This window comes from Procambarus clarkii, chromosome 10 (assembly GCF_040958095.1).
Source record: "Procambarus clarkii isolate CNS0578487 chromosome 10, FALCON_Pclarkii_2.0, whole genome shotgun sequence".
Classification (NCBI taxonomy): Eukaryota; Metazoa; Arthropoda; class Malacostraca; order Decapoda; family Cambaridae; genus Procambarus; species Procambarus clarkii.
In genome coordinates, this window is record NC_091159.1 from 49,224,192 (window position 1) to 49,251,876 (window position 27,685).

The 27,685-nt window shown below is 39.1% G+C and overlaps 1 protein-coding gene and 1 long non-coding RNA gene across 3 annotated transcripts in view; one reads left to right on the plus strand and one right to left on the minus strand.

Moving 5' to 3' along the window:
* Positions 1 to 13,781, plus strand: part of Hr3 (Hormone receptor 3) — a gene marked incomplete in the record, with an annotated part of 296,866 nt that extends 283,085 nt beyond the window's left edge. Inside the window, 1 exon segment of the mRNA XM_069322036.1 lies at positions 11,771 to 13,781.
* LOC123774557 (uncharacterized) overlaps positions 1 to 27,234 on the minus strand; it is an 87,190-nt gene extending 59,956 nt beyond the window's left edge. Inside the window, exons 1-3 of one of the 2 annotated variants that reach the window (XR_011228020.1) lie at positions 26,087 to 27,234; positions 11,715 to 11,837; positions 3,410 to 3,623 (exon numbers count right to left, since the gene is read on the minus strand). This is a non-coding gene — a long non-coding RNA (uncharacterized lncRNA). The remainder of the gene's footprint in view (positions 1 to 3,409; positions 3,624 to 11,714; positions 11,838 to 26,086) is intronic. The other variant, XR_006774956.2, reaches the window with a different exon arrangement.
* Between the last annotated feature and the right edge of the window lie 451 nt (positions 27,235 to 27,685).

Here is a 27,685-nt window from a genome sequence, read left to right on the forward strand (position 1 = left end):
ACATTTATTATGTGAACTGTAAAGGAAGACGCTTATGTCCTTGGGTGGAACTCCGGACTGCGAGGTCGCGGAGGACACTCCCAAGGCTGGGCTACGACAACTTCTGATTAAATTGTATTTACCTAGTTGTGCTTGCGGGGGTTGAGCTCTGCTCTTTCAGCCCACCTCTCAACTGTCAATCAATTAACTGTTACTAATTACTATTTAAACCCCCTCCCCCCCCCATACACACACACCCAAGAAACAGCCAGTAACAGCTGTCTAACTTCCTGGTACCTATTTACTGCTAGGTAATAGGGGCATCAGGATGAAAGAAACTCTGCCCATTTTGTTTCTGCCATCACCGAGATCCGAATCCAGACCGTAGGATTACAAGTTCAGAGCTCTGTCCACTCAGCTGTCAGGCCCCCTAAAGTTATACAGCATTCAGCATGAGATGCCGGTCCAGAAAAAGCCAAGAAAGTAAAGACAAAACAACCCAAACAGAAACAAATGACACCCTACGAAGAGAAAGGAAATGACGGAAACACGGCCAGGAGACTTCATACTGTCGCTGAGAGGAAGCCCGCAAGTGAGACACCATCAAAGATGTCACCTGATCACCATACAAGTGGCAATACACCCGCGTAAAAAAAAAAAAAAATACATTAAGAGTGGAAGAGTAAGCCAAACCAAAAAGGTACCTCATCGGCCTGACCCGCTGAAAGAGGCAAAGCCGCAGAAAATCTCTCGGGTTCGGACACCGAGCAAGCATAACCTGAAACCAAGGCTGGACCTGCCACCAAGTGCGTGGCAGGTGTGAAGAAGAAGCACTCTTCCCTGGTAGGATTCGGACCGAGCGAGAACCCAGAGCAGCAGCTGGACCGGGGAATAAAGGCAGAGGAACCTGACAGGGGCCTGACAGCTGAGTGGGACAGTGTTCAGGATTCATAGTCCTGAGGTTCCAGGTTTGATCTCCGGTGGAGTGCGGAAACAAATGGGCAGAGTTTCTTTCACCCTGATGTTCCTGTTCACCTAGCAGTAACTAGGTACCTGGGAGTTAGACAGCTGCTTTGGGCTGCTTCCTGGGAATGTGTAACAAAAAGAAGGCCTGGTCCAGGACCGGGCCTCCGGAGTGTGAAAATTATTCATTTACAGGATTTAGTGACCAGGATTCTGATAATAGCAGGATTGTGGTGAGAATTAGAAATGTGTGTAGTATTGTGGGAGGAGTAATCATAGTGAGGAGGGAGGGAGGAGGTAGCATCATCTCCCAGCATTGTCTGCTGGATGCATGACTTCTCATGCAGTGTTTTGTTGCTACTATGTTGTTTGGACACCATACCAGCTTAGTTGTACAGTTACGGTGAATAAAACATGTTGATAGTACAAACTGTTTCCACTTGATTATCTGGACTATATAGGAAGGACCCCCAGCCGGATAATCACGTTTTCCGGATAAGAGTGCTTTTTCACCTCTGAGTCCAAAAGGGACCATTTCCAAATTTTTTTATACCACACTCATGATTTGAATTGACACACACTAATTAGTGTGTGGGGCTGGGTGAGTGGTTAGCTACCTAGCTGGTAGGTGGGCAGGGAAAGTGGGTGGGCAGGAAGGGATAGGTGGGTTCAGGCAGGTGGGTTTTGGATGGGTGGATGGCAGGCAGATGGGCTCGGTGTCTGCTCACCCACCCACTTGCCTGCTCAAACAGGTTTGAGCAGGCAAGTGGGTGGGTGAGCAGGCAGGTGGATGAACAAGTGGGTGGGTGGATTGGCAGGTGGGTAAATGGGCATGCAGGCAGGTGGGTGGGCAGGGAAGTGGGTGAACAGGTGGGTGGATGGATGAGCAGACAGGTGGGTGTGCAGGTAGGTGGGTGAACAGGTGGGTGAGTGGGCTCTCAGGCAGGTGGGTGGGCTCTCAGGCAGGTGGGTGAACAGGTCACTGAGTGGGCTATCAGGCAGGTGGGTGGGTGAGCAGGAAGGTGGTTGACACACATTAATTAGTGTGTGTCAATTCAAATCATGACTGTGGTATAAAAATTGTTGGAAATGGTCCCTTTTGGACTCAGAGGTGAAAAAGTACTCTTATCCAGAAAACGTGATTATCCAGCTGGGGTCCTTCCCATATAGTCCGTATAATTGAATGCAGACAGTATATAAATGATTTAGATTCAGGTTTGAGCAGAATATTTGCAAATTTGCAATTTGATTAGTCGATTGCGCCACAACATGGTAAAATAATTGCAACTGGGAGTGCACTCCTGGTTGCAATTCTGTTACCATGTCCTGGCACAATCGACTAAGGCACGTTTAGGATCATCCCAGACATAAGTTCAAACCCTCATCACGGCTCTTGTAGATCAATTAATTTGATGTATCACGCTATTGTGATTTTTGTGTGTATTGAAGTAAGGGCGAAGAGGTAGAACATCTGATTGACAGAGCCTGAGTGCATGGGGGAAATTGTGTAAAATCCTTGGTTTGTGACTCGGAGAGGCTGTGGGACACATGCGAGGGCAGTAGCAATCCTGGTTGCAATTCTTTTACCATGTTGTGGCGCAATTGACTAAGACGCATCTGGGATCATCCCGGACGTGAGTTTTAACCCTAATACGGCCCTTGTGGATTTGTTCATGTACTTGATTGATATTAATGTTTGTAATCAATTTAAATATTTACTCAACCAAATAGTTTATTTAGGAAATATGTGCTAAGTTATGTTTGAAGTTAATTTTAGCTAAAAAGTTTTTTAAATTTAATTTTATAACAATTCTCACTTACCACTAATGCTACAGAATCTTAAATAGTCTGGATTTTTAGCATTTTCAGCTAGAAAATCATTTCCTTAGTGTAAGTTGTTCATTTTGAATTTTGTAACTTATATGTCTTAGTATTAAGTATTACCCTCAAATGTATTGTCTACAGCAAAATGCATTACTGTACACGTGTGCATGTACAGTAGTTGTACTCATTTTCTGTAGTTGTATTTATAACCTCCATTCAATGCACTATATGGGGATCAACCCTGGTGCATTGCAGTGTTGGATTCGATGCAGATGGCGACCTTCCGTAGCCGTTTGTGTCAGTGTTTTTTTCTTGTAAAAAATAAAAATGGATTATCATATTATATACCGTACCTATATATTACTACTCTATTAAAAAATACTGTGTTACAGTTGATATTTACCTTATTGTTGGAGTTATGTCCATTTTGAATTATCATGGAGTTGTGAATGCTGTACAGTAAATACATATTGTACTGTATTATACCGTTGTACTGTATTATACCGTTAGCACTGTATTGATAAGTAGTTTTACTGTATGTTGAGTACTACAATACACTTCATGAAAACTATTTTACACCAAAATTACTGGACTGCAACCTTAATTTTAACACTAGCACTATGTACTTAAATTTAACACTTACTCTAACTGTACACTCCACACACGATGTTCTTAGATGTTTGCATCAGCTTTGCTGGTGCTCGCTGCTACTGTATTTGCTTCAGTTGCTTCTGAGCTGGTGCTGGCTTCTGTTGTACTGGTGCTTTGTTTGGCTGCACTCGTTCTGGTTATGGATGTGCTTGTGCTGGGTACGGCTGTGCTCGTGCTGGGTATGGCTGTGCTCGTGCTGGGTACAGCTGTGCTCAAATTCAAATTAAAAATTCAAATGTTTATTCAGGTAAAGTACATACATACAAGAGGTTATACAAAAATTGATAGATTTATAGATAGAGCTAGTATATACAATGCCTAAAGCCACTATTACACAAAGCATTTCGGGCAGGAAAAACATTAAAGACTAAAACTTAACACTAATTGAGATTAACCCTCAAACCGCGCATATCATATATAAATGATATCAGTGACAAAACCGAAACCGCGCACATCATTTATATATGATTTCGTGTCTAGCGCTATAATTTAAACGCCCCGCTTGGGATAGGGGCAGCTATAGTACAGCCACGACCGATAGTTGCCAGATGCCACCTAGAAAAAAAATCCAGGCCAACATTCTTGGGTGTTACAGCGTCAGTATTGAGCAAGCCACCAAGGCTGGCGCACGCAGCACGAGCTCACAGCACCGCTGTTCAGCTTGTGACCACAGCATCGCCTACAAATACCATAATATAAATGATACTGCTATTATTTAGCAGTGATAGTATTACTGAAGCCCCCTGACTGTGATAGAACTGACCAAGATTCTGATAATAGCAGGATTGTGGTGATATTTAGCGCTGTGCTCCATGGAGGAAGGAGTAAGGCTGTGGGAGGGAGGGTTGTGGCGTCGTTTTCTGACTGTGTGTGGCTACCATTTATTGACTACACTCACCATACCAGCTTAGTAGTTCGCTATGGTGAACACAAATGTAGATACTTATATATAACGTGTGTATAGTGTGAGATAACAGCGAGAGGAGTAGATTGGGAGCCGCCATTTTGGTGAGGGAGGAGCGTCGTCTGCACGACTTGGCATGTTGTTTACTGATGGCCACTATGATTTTTGGGCACCATACCAGCTTATTTGTTCAGGTATGGTGAATAAAACAGGTAGATACTTATATATAATGTGTGTATATAGCGTAATAACACCGCAAACAATATTGTTGGAGGACAAATATTAGTGCGTCTGGCCTTGAGGGCGGCCGCCGATCAGCTGATTGTGTGAGTAGCTACGTCTTTCTGCCTTTACTCACCATACAAGCTTAGATGTACAGTTATGGTGAACAAAACATGTAAATACGTATATATAACGTCTGTGTATAGTGAATAAATACAGAAAGATTATTGTGGGAGGTGAGTGAGGTGGTGTTGAGGGAGGGAGTGGCAGTGAGTGGCTCGCTGGTGTTTGGCGATCACTCCTCGTTGCTTTTTGACTCACAAGACCAACTTAGTAGTTCGTTATGGTGTACAAAACATGCAAATACTTATATATAACCTGTGTATATAGTGTAACAACAGCAAAACTATTTGTTTATTGTTTTATGAACATAATAATTGAATCACTAAAATGCACACCATAATTTTGAGTACAGCGATGGTTCACACATTTTATAATATAAATATACCACAATTCACTGTATGGAATGATATTACTGCAAAAAAACTAAGAAAAAATCAATCAGAGACATTGAAATAATTAGGTAATAATATATTTGTGGCAACTGCCGTCTGACAGCTTGGGCGGAGTAGACCTCGTCTGGCGAAGGCTCTGCCAACGCCCCTTTTTTGCCACACTTCCCTACCCTATTGCGGCTAAAATATGCCACCTACAATTTTTTTGTTATTTTTTCCGTGATCAGGGAACAAAAATGAACACTTCTATAAGACGAAAGAATTTTTTGGATTTTTTTTTTTGTTGCGCCTGTGGGTGTGAATTCCATTTGGGCCCCTAGCGGTTTGAGGGTTAAAATATAAAATGTGTTGAGAAAAAATAAAAATAAAAAAGGGGAAACATGGCAGAAAAAACAGCACAAATACAATTAGGTCGACAAACAGCGTTGTTTAAAAAATAACAGACATGAGTTGACAATATAGGGGTAAGGTAGGTTACAGAGACCTTATTAGGTAGTGCTTAGTTTTTATCTTAAACTGGTTGAGAGAGGTACAGTCGAATCTGTACATCTTCTTTGATTAAGAATCTTCTAGTTTGATTAAGTCGTACTCTTGGAATATCAAAACGGTACTTGTTTCTGGTGTGGTGCTCATGGGTTCTGTTACAACCTTCAATGAAGCTTTTGAGGTCAGGATTGGCATTACAGTTCAGTGTTTTATATATATATAATACACATGAGAGGATGTGCAGTGACTTAACCCTTAACATGCTCGGGGTTTAACCCTCAAACCGCGCATATCATATATAAATGATATCAGTGACAAAACCGAAACCGCGCACATCATTTATATATGATTTCGTGTCTAGCGCTATAATTTAAACGCCCCGCCTGGGATAGGGGCAGCTATAGTACAGCCACGACCAATAGTTGCCAGATGCCACCAAGAAAAAAAATCCAGGCCAACATTCTTGGGTGTTACAGGGTCAGTATTGAGCAAGCCACCAAGGCTGGCGCACGCAGCACGAGCTCACAGCACCGCTGTTCAGCTTGTGACCACAGCATCACCTACAAATACCATAATATAAATGATACTGCTATTATTTAGCAGTGATAGTATTACTGAAGCCCCCTGACTGTGATAAAACTGACCAGGATACTGATAATAGCAGGATTGTGGTGATATTTAGCGCTGTGCTCCATGGAGGGAGGAGTAAGGCTGTGGAGGGAGGGTTGTGGCGTCATCTTCTGACTGTGTGTGGCCACCATTTATTGACTGCACTCACCATACCAGCTTAGTGGTTCGCTATGGTGAACACAAATGTAGATACTTATATATAACGTGTGTATAGTGTGAGATAACAGCGAGAGTAGGAGGTTGGGAGCCGCCATTTTGGTGAGAGAGGAGCGTCGTCTGCACGACTTGGCATGGTGTTTACGAGCTGTCAGACGGCAGTTGCCACAAATATATTATTACCTAATTATTTCAATGTCTCCGATTGATTTTTTCTTAGTTTTTTTGCAGTAATATTATTCCATACAGTGAATTGTGGTATATTTATATTATAAAATGTGTGAACCATCGCTGTACTCAAAATTATGGTGTGCATATTAGTGATACAATTATTATGTTCATAAAACAATAAACAAATAGTTTTGCTGTTGTTACACTATATACACAGGTTATATATAAGTATCTGCGTGTTTTGTACACCATAACGAACTACTAAGTTGGTCGTGTGAGTCAAAAAGCAACGAGGAGTGACCGCCAAACACCAGCAAGCCACTCACTGCCACTCCCTCCCTCAACACCACCTCACTCACTCTCATTTACCTCCCACAATACTCTTTCTGTATTTATTTATAAGCTGAACAGCGGTGCTGTGCGCTCGTGCTGCGTGCGCCAGCCTTGGTGGCTTGCTCAATACTGACGCTGTAACACCCAAGAATGTTGGCCTGGATTTTTTTTCTAGGTGGCATCTGGCAACTATCGGTCGTGGCTGTACTATAGCTGCCCCTATCCCTGGCGGGGCGTTTAAATTATAGCGCTAGACACAAAATCATATATAAATGATGTGCGCGGTTTCGGTTTTGTCACTGATATCATTTATATATGATATGCGCGGTTTGAGGGTTAAAGACTAAAACTTAATACTAATTGAGATTAAAGTATAAAATGTGTTGAGAAAAAAATAAAAAATAAAAAAGGGGGGAACATGGCTGAAAAAACAGCACAAATACAATTAGGTCAACAAACAGCATTGTTTTAAAAATAACAGACATGGGTTGACAATATAGGGGTAAGGTAGGTTACAGGGAATTTATTAGGTAGTGCTTAGTTTTTATCTTAAACTGGTTGAGAGAGGTACAGTCTTTAACATGATTGGGAAGGTCATTCCACATTCTGGGTCCCTTGATTTGAAGAGCATTTCTAGTTTGATTAAGTCATACTCTTGGAATATCAAAACGCTATTTGTTTTTGGTGTGGTGCTCATGGGTTTTGTTACAACCTTCAATGAAGCTTTTGAGGTCAGGATTGGCATTACAATTCAGCATTTTATATATATATATAATACACATGAGAGGATGTGCAGTGACTTAATATCTAACATATTCAGAGATTTGAGTAGGGGTACCGAGTGATGTCTGGGGCCAGAGTTGGATATTGTCCTAATAGCAGCTTTGTGTTGAGTAAATTAGAGGACGGAAATCATTTTGGGTAGTAGAACCCCAAGCACAAATACCATAGTTGAGAAATGGATAGATGAGGGGAGTAATAGAGCATCACCAGGGCAGGGTGAGGTACATAATATCTGATCTTAGAAAGAATGCCAACAGTTTTTGAAACTTTTTTTGATATATTTAGAATGTGTCCCTGGAAATTCATCTTGTGGTCAATTAGAACACCAAGGAATTTGCCATCTATTTTGTTACAAATTTGGGTATTGTTTATCCTGAGATTTATTTGGTTAGAGGAATTATTGCCAAACAGAATATAGAAAGTTTTGTCAATGTTAAGGGTGAGTTTGTTGGCAGTTAGCCAAAGATGGACTTTATTTACAATGTTCAAATATCAGTGATTCAATGCTGTTCACGATATTCACAGCGCCACAGCATTATTTTGTCCATCTAGGACTCTTCAAACGACTTCTTAGGTTCCTTTTCAAAATAAACTTGTGGTCAATTATTCATTTACAGGAATTGTGGTTATAATTAGGATGACCAGGATTGTGGTTATAATTAGCGTTGTGCGTAGTATTATGGAAGGAAGAATTTTGGTGAGGGAGGGAAGAAGGAAGAGAACTGAGGTAGCCTCACTGTGTGGCAACCACTCTTTTTTTTTTTTGCTCACCATACTAGCTTTGTGGTTCGGTATGGGGGAACACACATGTACATGGGTATATACAGTGTGTGTGTATAGTGTAATAACAGCAACAGGAGTATGTTGAGTGGAGCTATTCTGGTGAGGGAGGTGACGTCATAATCGTAGCATCGTCTGCTGTCTGCTGTGTGATTTCTCATGCAGTGTATGGTGGCCACTGTACTGTTTGGACACAATACTGGCTTACTTGCATAGTTCTGGTAAATAAAACATGTAGATAGGTATATATAACATGTGTAAATAGTGTAATAAAAACAATAACAGAATGGTGGGAGGAGCAATGTTGGTGAGTAAGGAGTGAGGGAGGGCCTGTCTGGGTGTGGCTGCTCACACTCGTGATGTTCTGAATGTGTTGATGGTGAATGTGTATAGTGTGTGACAGTGTATAGTGTGTACATATGTTGTAAATATACATAAATGAACATGAAACATTAGTGTGAATAACTGTATGATGGGAGGAGCCATGTTGGCGAATACAATGTTGGAGGAGTGAGGGAGAGCTGGCTGGGTGTGGCAGCTCACACTCACTGTGTTTTGAGTGTGTTGACGGTGAATGTATATAGTGTGTGACAGTGTATAGTCTATAAATAGATTGTATATATATACATAAATTATCATGATACATGGTAAATATGTGCGACCTATGTGTACACAAGTGTCATGCACGTAACACAGTGTCCTCAGACAGTACGGATGTTTATTAGCACGTAAAAACAAATAAAATGTATTTGGAACTGTGCACAAAAAATGAACAAAAATATATTCGCGGCAACTCACGCGGCCCGCCCTGGGCGCCCTACTGGCCCTGGGAGTGTACGTCACAGGCGAATGGGGAATGATGACGTTACGCGCCAACTTACGGACCCCATAGCAGCCAAAATAAGCACAATTTCGAAATTTTTTTGACATACCCATACTGAGGGAAGGGTTTTTGACACTTAAAAAAAAAAAAAAAAAAATTTTCAAGAGAATTTATTTCCTGCTCACTGGGGGGGGGGGTGTCATATTTGGAGGCGGCACTGTTAAAGGGTTAAGGACCCCCTTAGCAGCTTAAGGGTAAAGACTGTCTCCCTTTGAATGTTTGCAAGGTCTATATTTATTTTTACTAGTCAATCCTCTTATTGTTGAAATTGAATTAATTGAATACCCCCTTCTCGCTTGTTGGTTCTTTTGGACCTACTACCGTTATTTATGTTAGTTTGCACTTCAATGAGCTTATGGTCTGAGTATGTAGTATCTGAGATTGTAATGTCTCTGATTAGTTCATCATTGTTTGTGAACATCAGGTCTAGTATGTTTTCGTTCCTAGTTGGTTCTGTAATCTGTTGATTGAACCAGACTATGCTTCTGCTATAGTGTCTCACCACTCTTTCCTCTTGGAAATGCACACAATACTTCCTCATGTTGATTTGGCTACACCCAGCAATTAACTTATTTTCTTTGGTGCCTGCTTCCTTTAACCCTTAGACCACACATATTACTGCGAATTTAGAGGGCATAACATCGAAAAATATTCAAATTATGTAAAAATAACTTAAAAATGTTAAACAAATCTCCAACTTATTGGCTTCAGTGTTGCGAAATTCTCATAAAAATATTTTCAGAAATTGATTTTAAACAAATTTTTGAAAAATAAGAACGTTTTGTTGATAAGAAGAACAGCTCCTAATAACTATAACTGAAGAATTATGCAATAATAAAGAAATGCAAGCACCTGTCCTATGCTCAAAGAAGAAGAAAAGTAGTAAGAAGTGTCCACAAAGTGGATATGCAGTTGGTGTCTTTATATCATTGCCGAGTAATACATAATAACACAAAACATAATGAATAACTATGTTAATATGATCTATTTTGTTATATATCATATAAATACAGTGTCCAATATTAATATATGTTACTTTCATCAATGACCCAAAAAAAAATTGGAGGGGGGGATGTTTTTTTTTTTTTAAGATTTTAGTTATTTTTTCTCATTTGTTTATTATCTGATTTTGTTTTAACCTTAACATACTGGCGAATGCACATGTTTTCATAACTATGTGAAGAAAGAATGAAATTGGTGAACAATTAAGTCAGTCACAACTAGCAAAACTTGGGACTGAATTTTTTTTCTCTGATTTCAAACTCAATTTTCTTTGTCTGTTTAGGTTGTTTTGATGATTAGGGACCATATTAGGGCTTTTTCACTTATATAAAGGATACCCTAAATATATCCCCTAAATCATTATATTTATTATAATTATCCCTATATTTTGTGTTTTTTGGGGGTTATTTTTTCCTGACTTCACTTCAACACATATTGACCTACAACTTTCACATATTCGAGTACGAATGCCAAACAATATTTATTAAAACATACAATTAAATTGACAAATTAAAACTACCTTTATTCATTGTTGATAACTTCAACTTCAATTATTTCTGAAACCAGAGTTTCAACTTTGAGTGGCTTCTAAAATTCCAGTTATTAACTGATTCTCACTATTTTGACATATTGTGTGCTCTGCTGTCTGTTCTACAATCCCATCAGAATGGATTTTTCATAAACTTTATACATTTGGAGTTATAATCTTTTTTTGGTCTAAATTTGCCGCATACGTATTTCAAATGTCCTATTGACGATTTTTTTTTACAGTAAATTATACTAAAAACCTATATTCTAATTTAATGAAAATGAAGATCGTATTCTATTCTGAGAGAATAATAACATTAAATGAACAATTAATGATAGTTCATATTTTTGTATTCTGAATTGAAAATCTAAAGTTTTCAATATTCAATTTTAAAATTAATTTTGATTCTCTGGTTTTTCAAGTTATGCTGTGATCATTTAGACAGAGTTGGAGCATTTGCCTAGTTGATTATGCAAAATAAAATGGAAAGTGTTTGTGCAAGTTTTAAAAACTTATCTTCAAATTATTTTTTGTCAAATCATATATGTATGTATTGCGTGGTCTAAGGGTTAAAGCAATGATCTGAGCAATGGTTTCTTTGTTTAGTTCCTTGGTAGTTGTCAAAAAAACAATACCACCAGCACCACTGGTTAATTGCGATAAAAAATGGTAAGGTACCAGAGCAAAACATGCAACACAACCACTCATTGTGAATGCCTAGGGACAACTAAGTATCCCAGCTGTGTGGCTCCAGGGAGGTAGCACACACCATGACATCATGTACCCAGCATATAATTCTGTCTACAATATTTCACCCACAAGGCCATCTTTCATTTTTTGCCATAAGTACGTGCTGCCTTAAGTAGGGTGGCACTTTTGTAGAGTACTGTACAGTAAACATACTTGTATGTACAGTATTTCTTTGTGCAATTAATTTATATTTCATTTGTGTGTTTCAGATTGCCTGGTTAAGATGATAAGTGCAGGGGGCTGCTCCTCTGACTCTGTTGCTCTGTCACGTCCTTTCTGCAAGAGAATGAATCATCTGTACATTACCTTCATGATTTGTTTGTTAGTGTTACTTGTTAGTGCAGAGGAATGGACTCTAACATACCATTATAGACATGGTGCGAGTTATACAGGGTCTAACAAGCATTTTGTGTAGAGGAGCGGGGTGCTCAAGACCTCCAGCCTAAGATGCAGTATATTAATATGAAGCCTACAACAGCCTCTTGTAGATTATATTGTTGATAATGATGCCTTAAAATCAGAGTCCAGCAGAGTTGGCTTCATAGGTGAGTGTTTGTGAGTCGCCACCATGATAGAGATAGTGAGTCTCTTGAAATGTCCAAGGTTGATGATACTATACAGTTTATTTTTTAGGGAATCATAACTCTTGACAATGATCCTTATCTTTGTAAACTGAAGATATTGTATACTTAAAAATATTTCATTATATTATTACACAAATTGTTGTATACTATAAATCTTTATTGCTTATAGGAAAAGTTATCATTCTCATACTTATCATTGTCAACAAAAGGTAAAGACAAAATTACCACTGATATCATGTCATTTCCATCACTATATTATGTTTATAAGTTTTTATATGTTTAGCTAGCTTATCATTTTGTATAGTTTAATTTATTTTTTTTTAGCTTTTCCCAGCAAACACATAATGAAATAATATATTGTGCCAGTTGATACTAACCTGCAAATGATAGGGTCATGATTGGCTATGCTTGCTTGAGTCCTGGCAAAAGCAAATAACTGAAGGAGGTATGGAACAGTGGTACAAAGAAAATGAGAGTCCCATAGGTGATAATTGGTATGGGCAGAAAACTGAAGAAATTGCCTCCAAGCTGGATTTTTATAGTACTTGAGTTATGGAGAGGCCTTACATTCAATATTAATTAAAGACATTGATAAATGCATAGGCAAAATTTAACTGGAAATCTGTGTTATGCTCAAGTGGTGATAAGGAATCTGGTGCATGATGCACTGAGCAGCCCAGACTCTCAACATGGCCTCAGACTCTCATGGAAGCGCTGTCTTGCGTCCTTTGCCCATTCCAGCCGTGCTAGAGTACAAATAGGTTAGAGCCGAGGCCATCCTGCCCTGTCTTGTCTCCTGCAGTCCTGCCCTGGACCAACTGGCCCGTGACCACATCCCCTAAAGTCTTTGGTCTAAAGGTTCCTAAAGCCATCTAAGTCAGTCTTTTTCTTCATGACCGACGTGTGTTCAGGCCTGTGAGCCACCTTTCTGTTGGCCATTATATTTTTTATTTCTTAAAAGGGAGTCTTGATTTGAGCTAATATGGTTGGCTTTAGGTCCATTTGACTGCAGACACAAAGTGTACAGAAGGACACAGCTTCTGTTGTAGATGTTAAGAGGCGGCAGTTGCTGGAGGACCTCTAGTGCTTAATATCTAGAGTCTAGTGTGCTTTGGAGAGTATGGAGCCTGTCTTACCCTCCTCTATCCCACTCACTAGGTTTACTACTGTTGAGTTGCAATGGGATAAGGAGCTGGTACAGTTTCACTCTGCTGGCATCAGGTCACAGCCGTATTGTACAAACTCTCCGGCCGCTGCCGTGATGCTTGCTGCCTGCTGCCACCAACTAGCTATTTATTTATTTGTGTAATGATCATCCCAGTCTGTGCTGTGCTTCATGAGATGGACTACATAAACAGCAAGCAGCAAGCGGCTTCTCTGTATATTGTATACAGACTCTCCTATTGGTTATTGTGCATTAAACAACTCTCCCTATGGTCCTTCCTCTTTGGGGTGCGGGAAATAACCAGCTAGGACGTCTTGTACTCACCACACATAAACACAGGGGGTTACAGTAAACTGGTATTTTGGCTAACCTGGAGTTTTATTATGCCTTTGGTATTATCAGTTTTTATAGGTTCAAAAAATTATTATCCTTATGTCAGATCCATAATAAAAAATACTGTACATCTTTTAACTTTTTCTTTTTTTAAGCCCATTTGAATTCAGATTTTGTATTTATGTCATATAATAGACATTTTATTTAAGAAAATATTGTAATTTTTCCAAGTTTTATCTAATTATATTGTCTCTTAAAACATGGTTCATAATTTAGATTCTAAGGAATGCAACCCATCCTCCTGTTTAGAAAATACTTTTTGTAATTATGTGGACCATCATACGTATAGACATAATGGATAATTAGTAGAATTGGGTATGATGCACTTCACTCTTGTATAAATAAATAAATAAATAAATAAATAAATAAATAAATTAGAATTCGAAAAAATAAAGCTAAAAACCAAACTTGAATATTCATAGGCCTTGTATAGCACATATATGTACTATATTTGGCCTCAGATAGCATGTATTAGGCCTAGGAAGGTTAGGTTAGGTTAAGTTTTCTTTGCAAACATCAGTACAAAAACTTTTCCGGTTTGTCCAAATTCATTTGTATCGATTTCTACTTTCTAATTCCCTTTTACGTCAATATATGTACAATGGTCCTCATTGTTACTATAAGTATTACCTAAACAGGAGGATGGGCTGAAAGAATGAGACTTGTTTATTTGTTTATTATGATCAACTTGCATTGTCTTAAGGCATGACCCTTAATGAGCAGCACTCATAAAAATTGCCACCCTGCCTGTGAGCAAAATTCCGGTGCTAAATGTAATGAAATGTGGCTTTCTGGAGGAGTCCCAGTGATTAAAGTGCTGAGATTGCTCCATACTACATTGTCACATTAGTCTCAGAAGTTGTTTGGTCTACCGGATGCCAGAACCTGGTCTCTTCTCACAAAAATGCAATGAGCAAGTGAGAATTCACAAAAAAAAAAAAAATCCAGAAAGTCAGTGAAGTTTTACAGACAACTGGAGAGCTCGCAGAAAATAAAGCCTCAACTACCAAACAACCCTGCAAACGATTCACACAGAATAAAAGTTTCACTCAAACTATCTCAAAACTCCATAGTACTGACTACTGCCACAACACCATCAGGTGGCCCAGTGTGCTTCACCATGCCCCGGTCCTCAGCCCTCGGCTGACTCCCCATTTCAGTTTTGGAATTGATGAACTGACGACTCTGGTATCAGGCTTGGGGAAAATAATAGAGCTAGCAGGGCTCCTCCAAAAAGAGGCGTTTCATTACATTCAATGGTGGGCTTCTAGAGGAAGCCTCCTGGTGGCTCCATGAAGCTAACCACAGAGAATAAAAATGGGACCTACCAGGAAGGAGAGGCAGCATGCACTAGAATGAGGAAGAGAATCCTGACTGGAAGGCACAGCAGCCAAAAGCCAGCACACACTACCAACTGGGACCAGGAACACTGACTAAATACTGGGCTGCATGAACCATGTTAAACACCAAAATCCCCAAGCCCAAATATCAGCCCAGGACTTGTTGTAGAAGACAGCACCTGTTGGGTAGATCGCAGGTTGGCTAGATTTAATGACATAGCCCCCTCTGTTTAAATCCCTAAACATGCTAAAGATACACTCATTCCACACATTTTTGTGTGCTATTTACATGTACCAAACCTTGTTCCTAAATGCTAATCTGTATCTGGAACGCTTGATAAATGTAATAGAATCCATAAGCACCACACACCAGAAATAAATATCTTTTTGATATCCCCTAGACTCAAACTAAATCTGTGCAAACACTCCATGCAAATCAAAGGACCCAGTCTATGGAATTCACTTCCCTAATGAATTAAAAAATTGTCCAACCTATGCCGTATTCAAAGTAAAACCAAAAGTACCTTATTTTATCTTCATAATTTCCTACCTTGTACTTCAAACTCGCACTGTATTTTGTGCTACCCCATCCCCCAATATTAGTACTTAAGACATGCAACCTCACTAGTGTAATAATTTCCATCAATTTATATTGTAGTTATTTTGTTGAACTCAAATTTTGCTACAATGTATTTATTAATAATCTTACCTAATCTGTAAGATTAAGGACCTACCCAAAACTCTATATGTGTTAGTGGCTTTGCAAGAATTTAAGAACACCAATGTTATGTACTCCCACAAACCCAATGTACCATTACACACAGAAATCACACTAACGTGATGTATCAAATGAACAAATCCACAAGGGCCGTGACGAGGATTCGAACCTGCGTCCGGGAGCATCCCAGACACTGTTCCCTGTCATAGCTCAGTCGATTAAGGCAGTGTCTGGGATGCTCCTGGATGCAGGTTCAAATCCTCACTACAACCCTTGTAGATTTGTTCATTTGATGCATCACTTTAGTGTGATTTCTGTGTGTAATGATGTAAGGGCGAAGAGGGAGAACGACCTATTGACATAGCTCGAGTGCAGGGGGGAATTGTGTAAAACCCTGGTTTGTGCCTCGGAGAGGCTGCGGGATCCAGTAAGTTCAGTAGAACTTTGGTTTCAACTCTTTTAACCCTGTCGTAGCTCAGTTGATTAAGGCAGTGTCTGGGATGCTCCCTGACGCAGGTTCGAGTCCTCGTCACGGCCCTTGTGGATTTGTTCCAATGTATCATGCATAAAAATGAAAAAAAAATGTAAAAAGCACTGAAGATGATTTGAGAAATGTGAACCTTGGAGCAGGGAACAAAGGAAATGGGGTAAACCAATAAGGCATCCACCAGTTATGAATGTGTAACGTCACCAGTGTAATGAATTTACTCAGTTTCTATAATCGAGCCACAGAGATTTTACAGGAAAAAGAAGGTGGGTTGATTGCATCTATCTGGACCTAAAAAAAACTTTCAATAGAGTTCCACATAAGAGGTTGTTCTGGAAACTGGAATATATAGGAGGGGGTGACAGGCAAGCTTCTAACATGGATGAAAAATTTTCTGATAGAAAAATGAGGGCAGTAATCTGAGGCAATGTATCAGACTCAGACAAATCGACTTGAGAATGGTCCAGGATGGACCAAAACGTCGTCGTCCCTTCAACTTCTAGTGTGTGGTCTGGTCAACATATCAGACTGGAGGAATGTCACAAGTGGCGTACCACAGGGTTCAGTTCTTGCACTGGTAATGTTCATTGTCTACATAAATGATCTACCAGATGGAATACAGAATTATATCAACATGTTTGCTGATGATGCTAAGATAATAGGAAAGATAAGAAATTAGATGATTGTAATGCTCTCCAAGAAGACCAGGACAAAGTAAGTATATGGAACACCACTTGGCAAATGGAATTTAATGTGAATAAATGCCATGTTATGGAAAGAGGAATAGGAGAACATAGACCCCACACAACCTATAAATTATATGAGAAATCATTATTGAATTCTGATAAAGAGATCTAGGGGGAATTCTAGATAGAAAACTATCACCTGAGGACCACATCAAATTCAAATGTTTATTCAAGTAAAGTACATACATACAAGGTGTGATACAAACATTGATGAATTTATAGATAGAGCTCGTACATACAATGCCTAAAGCCACTATTACACAAAGCATTTCAGGCAGGAAAAACATTAAGACTAAAACTTAATACTAATTGAGATTAAAGCATAAATTGTGTTGAGAAAATAAAAAAATAAAAAAAGGGGGGAACATGGCAGAAAAACAGCAAATATACAATTTGGTCATCAAACAGCATTGTTTAAAATAGCAGACATGGGTTGATATTCAGGGGTAAGGTAGGTTACATGGAGTTAATTAGGTAGTGCTTAGTTTTTATCTTAAACTGATTGGGAGAGGTACAGTCTTTAACATGATTGGGAAGGTCATTCCACATTCTGGGTTTCTTGATTTGTAGAGAATTTCTAGTTTAATTAAGTCGTACTCTTGGAATATCAAATAGGTATTTGTTTCTGGTGTGGTGCTCATGGGTTCTGTTACAACCTTCTAAGAAGCTTTTAAGGTCAGGATTGACATTACAGTTCAGCATTTTATATATATAAAATACACATGAGAGGATGTGCAGTGACTTAATATCTAACATATTCAGAGATTTGAGTAGGGGTACCGAGTGATGTCTGGGCCCAGAGTTGGATATTGTCCTAATAGCAGCTTTGTGTTGAGTAATTAGAGGACGTAAATGATGTCCCCTGCCATGCCCTGGTGACGCTCTATTACTACCTCATCTATCCATATCTCAACTATGGCATTTGTGCTTGGGGTTCTACTACCCAAAATCATTTACGTCCTCTAATTACTCAACACAAAGCTGTTATTAGGACAATATCCAACTCTGGCCCCAGGCATCACTCGGTACCCCTACTCAAATCTCTGAATATGTTAGATATTAAGTCACTGCATATTCTCTCATGTGTATTATACATATATAAAACGCTGAACTGTAATGCCAATCCTGACCTCAAAAGCTTCATTGAAGGTTGTAACAGATCCCATGAGCACCACACCAGAAATAAATTCAGTTTTGATATTCCAAGAGTACGACTTAATCAAACTAGAAATGCTCTACAAATCAAGGGACCCAGAATGTGGAATGACCTTCCCAACCATGTTAAAGACTGTACCTCTCTCAACCAGTTTAAGATAAAAACGAAGCACTACCTAATAAATTCCCTGTAACCTACCTTACCCCCCTATTGTCAACCCATGTCTGTTTTCTTAAACAACGCTGTTTGTTGACCTAATTGTATTTGTGCTGCATTTTCAGCCATGTTTTCCCCTTTTTTATCTTTATTTTTATTTGTTCTCAACACATTTTATTCATTTATACCATGTTTTTCCTGCCCGAAACGCTTTGCCTAATTGTGGCTTTAGGCATTGTATGTATTAGCTCCATCTATAAATCGATCAAATTATGTAAAATCTCTTGTATGTATGTACCTTACCTGAATAAACATTTTATTCTATTTTATTTTATTTTATTTTGGGTAGTAGAATCCCAAACACAAATACCATAGTTGAGATAAGGATAAATGGGGGAGTAATAGAGCGTCACCAGGGCAGGGCGAGGTACATAATATCTGATCTTAGAAAGAATACCAACAGTTTTTGAAACTTTTTTTGATATATTTAGAATGTGTCGCTGGAAATTCAACTTGTTGTCAATTAGAACGCCAAGGAATTTGCCATCTACTTTGTTACAAATTTGGGTATTATTTATCCTGAGATTTATTTGATTTGAAGATTTATTGCCAAACAAAATATAAAAAGTTTTGTCAATGTTGAGGATAAGTTTGTTGCCAGTTAGCCAAAGATAAACTTTATTTAGCTCAGTATTCACTGTGACATTTAGAGCAAGGGGGTCAGGACTGGAGTAAATGAAGTTTGTGTCGTCAGCAAATAGAATTGGTTTGAGGTGTTGGGAGGCATTTGGAAGGTCATTAATGTAGATGAGAAAGAGGAGAGGGCCAAGTATGCTGCCCTGAGGAACACCAATGTTGATGGGTAGGGTGGGAGAAATTGAATTATTCACAGAAACATACTGAAGCCTGTCAGTAAGGTAGGATTTGAGGTATTGCAGGGAATTACCTTCGACTCCATAATGATGCAATTTAAGAAGGTTTTGGTGGTTGACAGTGTCGAAAGCCTTACCCAGGTCCACAAATAACCCAACAGGGAACTCATTTTTATCAAGAGTTGCATGTATCAAGTTAATCATACTAATAAGTGCATCGTTAGTGCTTTTTTGGGGTCTGAAGCCATATTGGCAAGAGCTAAGTATATTGTGTTTGGCTAGATAAGAGTAAAGCTGCTTGTAGATTAGTTTTTCAAATATTTTTGGCAAGTTTGGCAGGATTGATATAGGTCTGAAGTTGTTGACATCAGTGAGATCACCACATTTGTGGACAGGGGTTACTCTCGCTTTTTTTTTTAGAATATCTGGAAAGGTTTGGAGTTCAAGTGACTTGTTGAAGAGCAATGCAATAGCAGGAGCTAAAGATCTGGAGGCTTTTTTGTAAATTAAAGATGGTATCTCCTCAAGGGCACTAGACTTGGTTTTAAGGGAAAGGAAAGTGTTAAGTTCATGTTTGCTATGAGACAGGTAGGATAGTGGTCAGTTCTATCATAGTGTATACCAGATACAAGGGGATCTGTTATGTTAGTCCATAAGTGACCCAAGGTAGTGGCAGATGTTTGAGTGACTCTGGTGGGCTTGGTGATTGTGAGGATTAGCATACAGGAGTTCATGCTGTTAAGGAAATAGTCAACTTGAGAGCAATTTTGTTGACCTAGGTCAATACTGAAATTTCCTCCCAGAATAGTGAGACTTTTGTTGAGATTGTTGTTTATGATAAGATTCCTTAGGTTATCTGAGAATGAAGCTATGTTAGTGTTACGGCCCTCTCGGGTCGCAACTGGGTTCTTACTCTGATGTTATTAGAGGAAGGGTATCCGGCCCCAAGCCAGTAGTGGCTTTCAAGGGATGTGATCCGTAACGCAAGTAAATTAAAAGGGGAAGGGAAAGAAAGGCAAAAACTTAATATTATAATTAACACCTTCACCAATAAATATATATAAGAAGATTACACGGGGGGGGGGGGGGGGGGGAATATGAACACTATAATACACGGTTGTCTTCTTCTGAAGACTCTGGAACTTCTCGGTGCCAAGCTCTCGGTGCTCTCGTGGCCTCACGACGAATCCTTCGAGAAGCTGAGTCTACCCCGGCCACAGGCCAGCCAAAACACAGTTCCACTGGGGGCACCGCCGTGGAGGCCGTCAACCACAAGTCCAGCAGATAGCTGGCAGGTTCCGAATCAGCAACGCTGGTTAGGCCACTCCACGAGCGATACTAGGGTAGCGCCCTAGTCAGGAGCCTCGTGTGATACCACAGATCACTCTCCTTTCCACAATACCCCAGTGGTTAAGCGTCTCCACCAGTCAGTCCCGGGTATGACAATCCTTCAACTGCCACTTCATAGGCAGGGTAACACCACAGTGTTCATCCGGGAGGCGACTCACAACTGCTGCAGCAAAACACTTGGTGTCGAGACGGCTGCCTTGGGTAGACTGATCCAACCTCCATTACAGCAGTCCCAGGTCGACTCTGTAATCAGACACGTCATCAGTAACAGGGACACACTAAAGCACCTCACTTACAGGCTCAGACCCAAACGCCCACCTATCCACTCCATAGATGGCGTTGTCGTCTGAGCACCACCTCACCAGAGGTCAGCAGCGGCTGTGTTGTGAGCTGAACAGGACTGGAAACTGGCCCTCGTGGCCAGTACACCTCGTCCTCACCAGGTGTCGTCGTCCATTTGGAGGGGGTTTCGGGAGCTGACCCACAGATGGCGCGGTCGTCACTGCTCCGTGCTCGGACGCTGGATCCGGGTCCGTAACAGTTAGTATTAGTATTCTTGGCCTATTCCTAGACAAGAGACTCAACTTCAGCACCCACATTCAACACATAACTAAGAAAGTCTCTAAAACAGTTAGTATACCCTGCAAACTGCAAGAAAAATGACAGGTTGGATAACAAGAACTTTTCACACTAGAGAGTTCCTAGAGTACGTCTTAATCAAACTAGAAATGCTCTGCAAATCAAGGGGCCCAGAATGTGGAATGACCTTGCCAACCATGTTAAAGACTGTACCTCTCTCAACCAGTTTAAGATAAAAACTAAACACTACCTAATAAATTCCCTGTAATCTACCTCACTCCTTTAATCAACACTGTTTGTCAACCTATTGTATTTGTGCTGCTTTTTTCAGTCATGTTACCCCTTTTTTTTTTTTATCTTTATTTGTATTTGTTCTCAACACCTTTTATCTTTATGCTCAATTAGTATTAAGTTCTAGATATTAATGTTTTTCTTGCCCGAAACGCATTGCGTAATAGTGGCTTTAGGCATTGTATGTACTAGCTCTATCTATATATCAATCCATTAATGTAACATCACTTGTATGTATATACCTTACCTGAATAAACATCTGAATCTGAATCTGAATCTGAATCTGAATCAGATGCTATACCGATGATGACACTTCAAAACGCTTGTGCTCTCTAGAGTGGAGTACTGCTGCACAATGACAGCCCCTTTCAAAGCTGGAGAAATTGCTGACCTGGAGAGCGTGCAGCGATCCTTTACTGCTAGAATCCACTCAGTAAAACACCTAAACTATTGGGACTGACTAAAGAGCCTAAATCTGTATTCCCTTGAGCGCAGGCGGGAGAGATACATAATAATTTACACGTGGAAAACACTAGAGGGGCTGGTCCCAAACCTGCACACAGAAATAACATCACATGAGACCAGAAGACATGGCAGGATGTGCAGAATACCCCCGTTGAAAAGCGGAGGTGCAACAGGTACTCTGAGAGAGAACTCTATCAACATCAGAGGCCCGAGACTGTTCAACTCGCTTCCGCTACACATAAGGGGCATAACTGGCAATCCCCTCACAGTGTTCAAGAGAGAACTGGATAAGCACCTCCAAAGGATACCTGATCAACCAGGCTGTGACTCATACGTCAGGCTGCGAGCAGCCGCGTCCAACAGCCTGGTTGATCAGTCCAGCAACCAGGAGGCCTGGTCAACGACCGGGCCGCGGGGATGCTGAGCCCTGGAAGCACCTCAAGGTAACCTCAAGGTAACCCTCCAAAATAAGATATTATGTTCCTAACTCTGCTCTCCTCTCACTATATTATGCACTAATCTATCCCTATCTTAATTATGGTATTTGGGCATGGGGGTCTACTACTGCAAACCACCTCAAGCCATCATCACCCAGCAAAAATCTGCTATCAGAATAATAACAAACTCTGCTTTCAGACAACACTCAGCTCCCTTGTTTAAATCCCTTAACATGCTAAATATGAACTCCCTCCACACATTTTCTTGTGTCAACTACATTTACAAAACCCTGTTCTTAAATGCAAATCATGCTCTGAAACTCCCTGGGCAGATGTAATAGGACCCATTATCACCACACCAGAAATAAATATCTCTTTGATATCCCCAGGGTCAATCTTAATCTGTGTAAACACTCTATGCAAATTAAGGGACCTAGTCTATGGAACTCACTCCCTAATGAATTGAAAAGCTGTCAAACTTTTGCCTCATTTAAAAACAAAACCAAAAAGTACCTAATTTCATCTTCGTAGTTTCCTACACTGAAGTTTTAAATTTGCTCTGTATCTATATAGTGTTACCCAATCTCCCAATCTTTATGTACTTAATCCAAACAACTTTATCATTGTGTTCATTGCTGTCTTCTTTTATGTGCTAGCCATATGCTGTATTGTGCCTACTAAGTTTTGTTAAACTACCATTCAAGCTGTCATTGCAATCATTCTGAGCTACCTATGTGCTTTAATATACCTACAATTTTTCTCTCATCTTTTATTTTTTTCATGCTATGTAACTGTTATCATTTTAATAAATTTTGCAAGTATTTACCTACTTATAAGTTTCTTAGATTAAGGACCTGCCCGAAACGCTGCGCGTACTAATGGCTTTACAAGAATGTTATTACTATGCTATGTATCCTCACAATCCCAATGTACCTTCTTGTAAATAAATAAATAAATAAAATAAATAAATAAATAAATAAATAAATAAATAAATAACCTACCTTACCCCTATAATGTCAACCCATGTCTGTTATTTTTAAACAATGCTGTTTGTCGACCAAATTGTAATTTTGCTGTTTATCTGCCATGTTCCCCCTTTTTTTTTTTTTTTTTTCTCAACACATTTTATACTTTAATCTCAATTAGTATTAAGTTTTAATTTTTAGTGTTTTTCCTGCCCAAAACGCTTTGTGTAATAGTGGCTTTAAGCATTGTATGTACTAGCTCTATCTATAAATTCATCAATATTTGTATCACCCCTTGTATGTATGTACTTTACCTGAATAAACATTTGAATTTTGACTTTGATAGTACTGCCACGGCTCATGACCATACCTGGACTAACATAACCTCTCCTGTTACTTCAGGGATAATCATTGATAGAACCACTGACCATTACCCCACATTTCTCCTAACCAACATTAACAAACCACCTCTAGATACAAGAAATATAAGCTTTATGCTGCACAATCAAACTTCTGTAGACAATTTTGTAGCTGCTGCTAATATCAACCGGGAGGGGTCCGTCTAATTACCACAAGCTACCACAAGCTTTACAAAGCTTCCTGGCAATACGTTAGTATGATACGTTAGTATCATAATAAATATTATGATACGTTAGTATCATAATAAATATGATATGTTAGGTTAGGCTGACCTAACCTAACCTAACCTATCCTATCCTAACCTAACCTAACCTAACTTAACCAAATTAAACCTAACTTAACCTAAGCTCTTTATTTTCGTCTAATTTCTTTATAAAAAGATACTTTTTCAGATTACAATAATTTTTTTTTCCAACATTATAATGAGTAAATATATCATATTTATTCATTACTAACATATTGCCAGGAAGCTTTGTGAAGCTTGTGTAGCTTGTGGTAGCTTGCGGTAATTAATAAAATAATAAAATAATAAATATGTTTATTCAGGTAAGGTACATACTTACATACAAGTGATGTTACATTAATGGATTGATATATAGATAGAGCTAGTACATACAATGCCTAAAGCCACTATTACGCAATGCGTTTCGGGCAAGAAAAACATTAATATCTAGAACTTAATACTAATTGAGCATAAAGAATAAAAAGTGTTGAGAACAAATACAAATACAGATAATAAAAAAAAAAAGAACATGACTGAAAAAGCAGCACAAATACAATAGGTTGACAAACAGTGTTGATTAAACAAAAAAAAATTACAGACATGGGTTGACAATAGAGGAGTGAGGTAGGTTACAGGGAATTTATTAGGTAGTGTTTAGTTTTTTATCTTAAACTGGTTGAGAGAGGTACAGTCTTTAACATGGTTGGGAAGGTCATTCCACATTCTGGGTTCCTTGATTTGTAGAGCATTTCTAGTTTGATTAAGTCGTACTCTAGGAATATCAAAACTGTATTTATTTCTGGTGTGATGCTCATGGGTTCTGTTACAACCTTCAATGAAGCTTTTGAGGTCAGGATTGGCATTACAGTTCAGCGTTTCATATATGTATAATACACAAGAGAGAATGTGCAGTGACTTAATATCTAACATATTCAGAGATTTGAGTAAGGGTACCGAGTGATGTCTGGGGCCAGAGTTGGATATTGTCCTAATAGCAGCTTTGTGTTGGGTAATAAGAGGACGTAAATGATTTTGGGTAGTAGAACCCCAAGCACAAATACCATAGTTGAGGTATGGATAGATGAGGGAGTAATAGAGTACCAGGGCAGGGCGGGGTACATAATATCTGATCTTAGAAAGAATGCCAACAGTTTTTGAAACTTTTTTTGATATATTTAGAATGTGACCCTGGAAATTCAGCTTGTGGTCGATGAGAACACCAAGGAATTTGCCATCTAATTTGTTACAAATTTGGGTATTGTTTATTTTGAGATTTATCTGATTAGAGGATTTATTGCCAAACAGAATATAAAACGTTTTGTCAATGTTAAGGGTGAGTTTGTTGGCGGTTAGCCAAAGATGGACTTTCTCTAGCTCAGTATTTACTGTGGCATTTAGAGCAAGGGGGTCAGGACTGGAGTAAATGAAGGTTGTGTTGTCAGCAAATAGAATTGGTTTGAGGTGTTGGGAGGCATTTGGAAGGTCATTAATGTAGATGAGAAAGAGGAGAGGGCCAAGTATGCTGCCCTGAGGAACACCAATGTTGATGGGTAGGGTGGGAGAAATTGTATTATTCACAGAAACATACTGGAGCCTGTCAGTAAGATAAGATTTGAGGTATTGCAGGGAGTGTCCTCTGACTCCATAATGATGTAATTTAAGAAGAAGGTTTTGATGGTTGACAGTGTCAAAAGCCTTACGCAGGTCCACAAATAACCCAACAGGAAACTCATTTTTATCAAGAGCTGCGTGAATTAAGTTAATCATACTAATAAGTGCATCGTTAGTGCTTTTTTTGGGTCTGAAGCCATATTGACAAGAGCTAAGTATATTGTGTTTGGCTAGAAAAGAGTAAAGCTGCTTGTAGATTAGTTTTTCGAATATTTTAGACAAGTTAGGCAGGATTGATATAGGTCTGTAGTTGTTAACATTTGTGAGATCACCACATTTGTGGACAGGGGTTACTCTTGCTTTTTTTTAGAATGTCAGGAAAGGTTTGGAGTTCAAGTGACTTGTTGAAGAGCAATGCAATAGCAGGGGCTAGAGATCTGGAGGCTTTTTTGTAAATTAAAGTTGGTATCTCCTAGAGGGCACTAGACTTGGTTTTAAGGGAAAGGATTATTTCATTGACATCAGTGGAACTAGTAGGCTTTAGGTACAGAGACTGTGGATAGTTACCTGTAAGATAGTCCTTAACATCAGTACAGGAAGATGGAATATCATTTGCAAGGGATGACCCAATGGAAGAGAAGAACCTATTGAACTCAATAGCAGAATCAGAGGCTGAAAGCTGACCAGCGTTATTGGTAATTAGACGGACCCGGTCCGTCTAATTACCACAAGCTACACAAGCTTCAGAAAGCTTCCTGGCAATACGTTAGTAATAAATAAATATGATATATTTAATCATTATAATGTTGGTGCTGAATGTACAACACAAAAAAACATAATTTTAATCTGAAAAAGTATCTTTTTATAAAGAAATTAGACGAAAATAAAAAGCTGGTGACGCCAAATCAAGTCGACGATCCAAGCTTCGGTTATAAATAAATAAATAAATAAATAAATAAATGTTTATTTAGGTAAGGTACATACATACAAGAAATTTTTACAAAGATTGGTTGACTTATAGGTAGAGCTAGTACATACAATGCCTAAAGCCATTATTACGCAAAGCGTTTCGGGCATGAAAAACTTAAATGAGAAGCTTAATACTAATTGAGCATAAAGAGTAGAATGAAAACAAGAAATGAAAACATAGCTGAAAAAGCAGCACAAATACAATTATGTCGACAAACAGCGCTCTTAAAAAAAAACAGACATTGGTTGACAATAGAAGGGTAAGGTAGGTTACAGGGAATTTATTAGGTATAGCTTCGTTTTTATCTTAAACTGGTTGAGAGAGGTACAGTCTTTAACATAGTTGGGAAGGTCATTCCACATTCTGGGCCCCTTGATTTGTAGAGCATTTCTAGTTTGATTAAGTTAGGTTAGGTTTGGTTTAGTTAAGTTAGGTTAGGTTAGGTTAGGTTAGGATAGGTTAGGTAAGGTTAGGTTAGGTTAGGTTAGGTCAGCCTAACTTAACATATCATATTTATTCATTACTGACATATTGCCAGGAAGCTTTCTGAAGCTTGTGTAGCTTGTGGTAGCTTGTGGTAATTAGACGGACCCGACGGACCGACCGGGAGTCCGAATTAGGTAACATAGGGGACATCAACCCAGCAGTGCAATCATTTCTTCAAAAAACTCTCACCCTTTATAATATCCACTGTCCTATGCTAACGAAACAAGTGACTACTAAGAGGCTAAACAATCCATGACTAACAAAGGGGACTACTTAAATCTACTAATAAAAAACATGACCTTGAGAAGAAGTATAGGTTAGGAATCGTCTCCAAAGAATTTTCAAAGAATTACTCATCAGTGCTATCTAAAATAATTAGAAGAACCAAAATTAAATACTACGAAAATAAATTTACCCAAATAAAGGGCAACATTAAGAAAACATGGAGAACTATTTCACAAATACTGGGATCAAAAAAGATTTTAAATAAAAAATATGGTCTCTGATTTGAAATACAAATCGGAGATGTTTCTGAAGAGGGGGGACAAAGAAACAGTTGCGCAGTGCGCCCCGCGCAGATGCGCGGGAAGTCTGGGGTCATATAAATTCCGGGGCAGAGAGGGGCTCTCTCTCACTCCACCCGACCGTCGCAGCACTCGAAACTGTTATACCTAGTTCAAATGACATTTCATCTGCCATTAGGTTTCTGC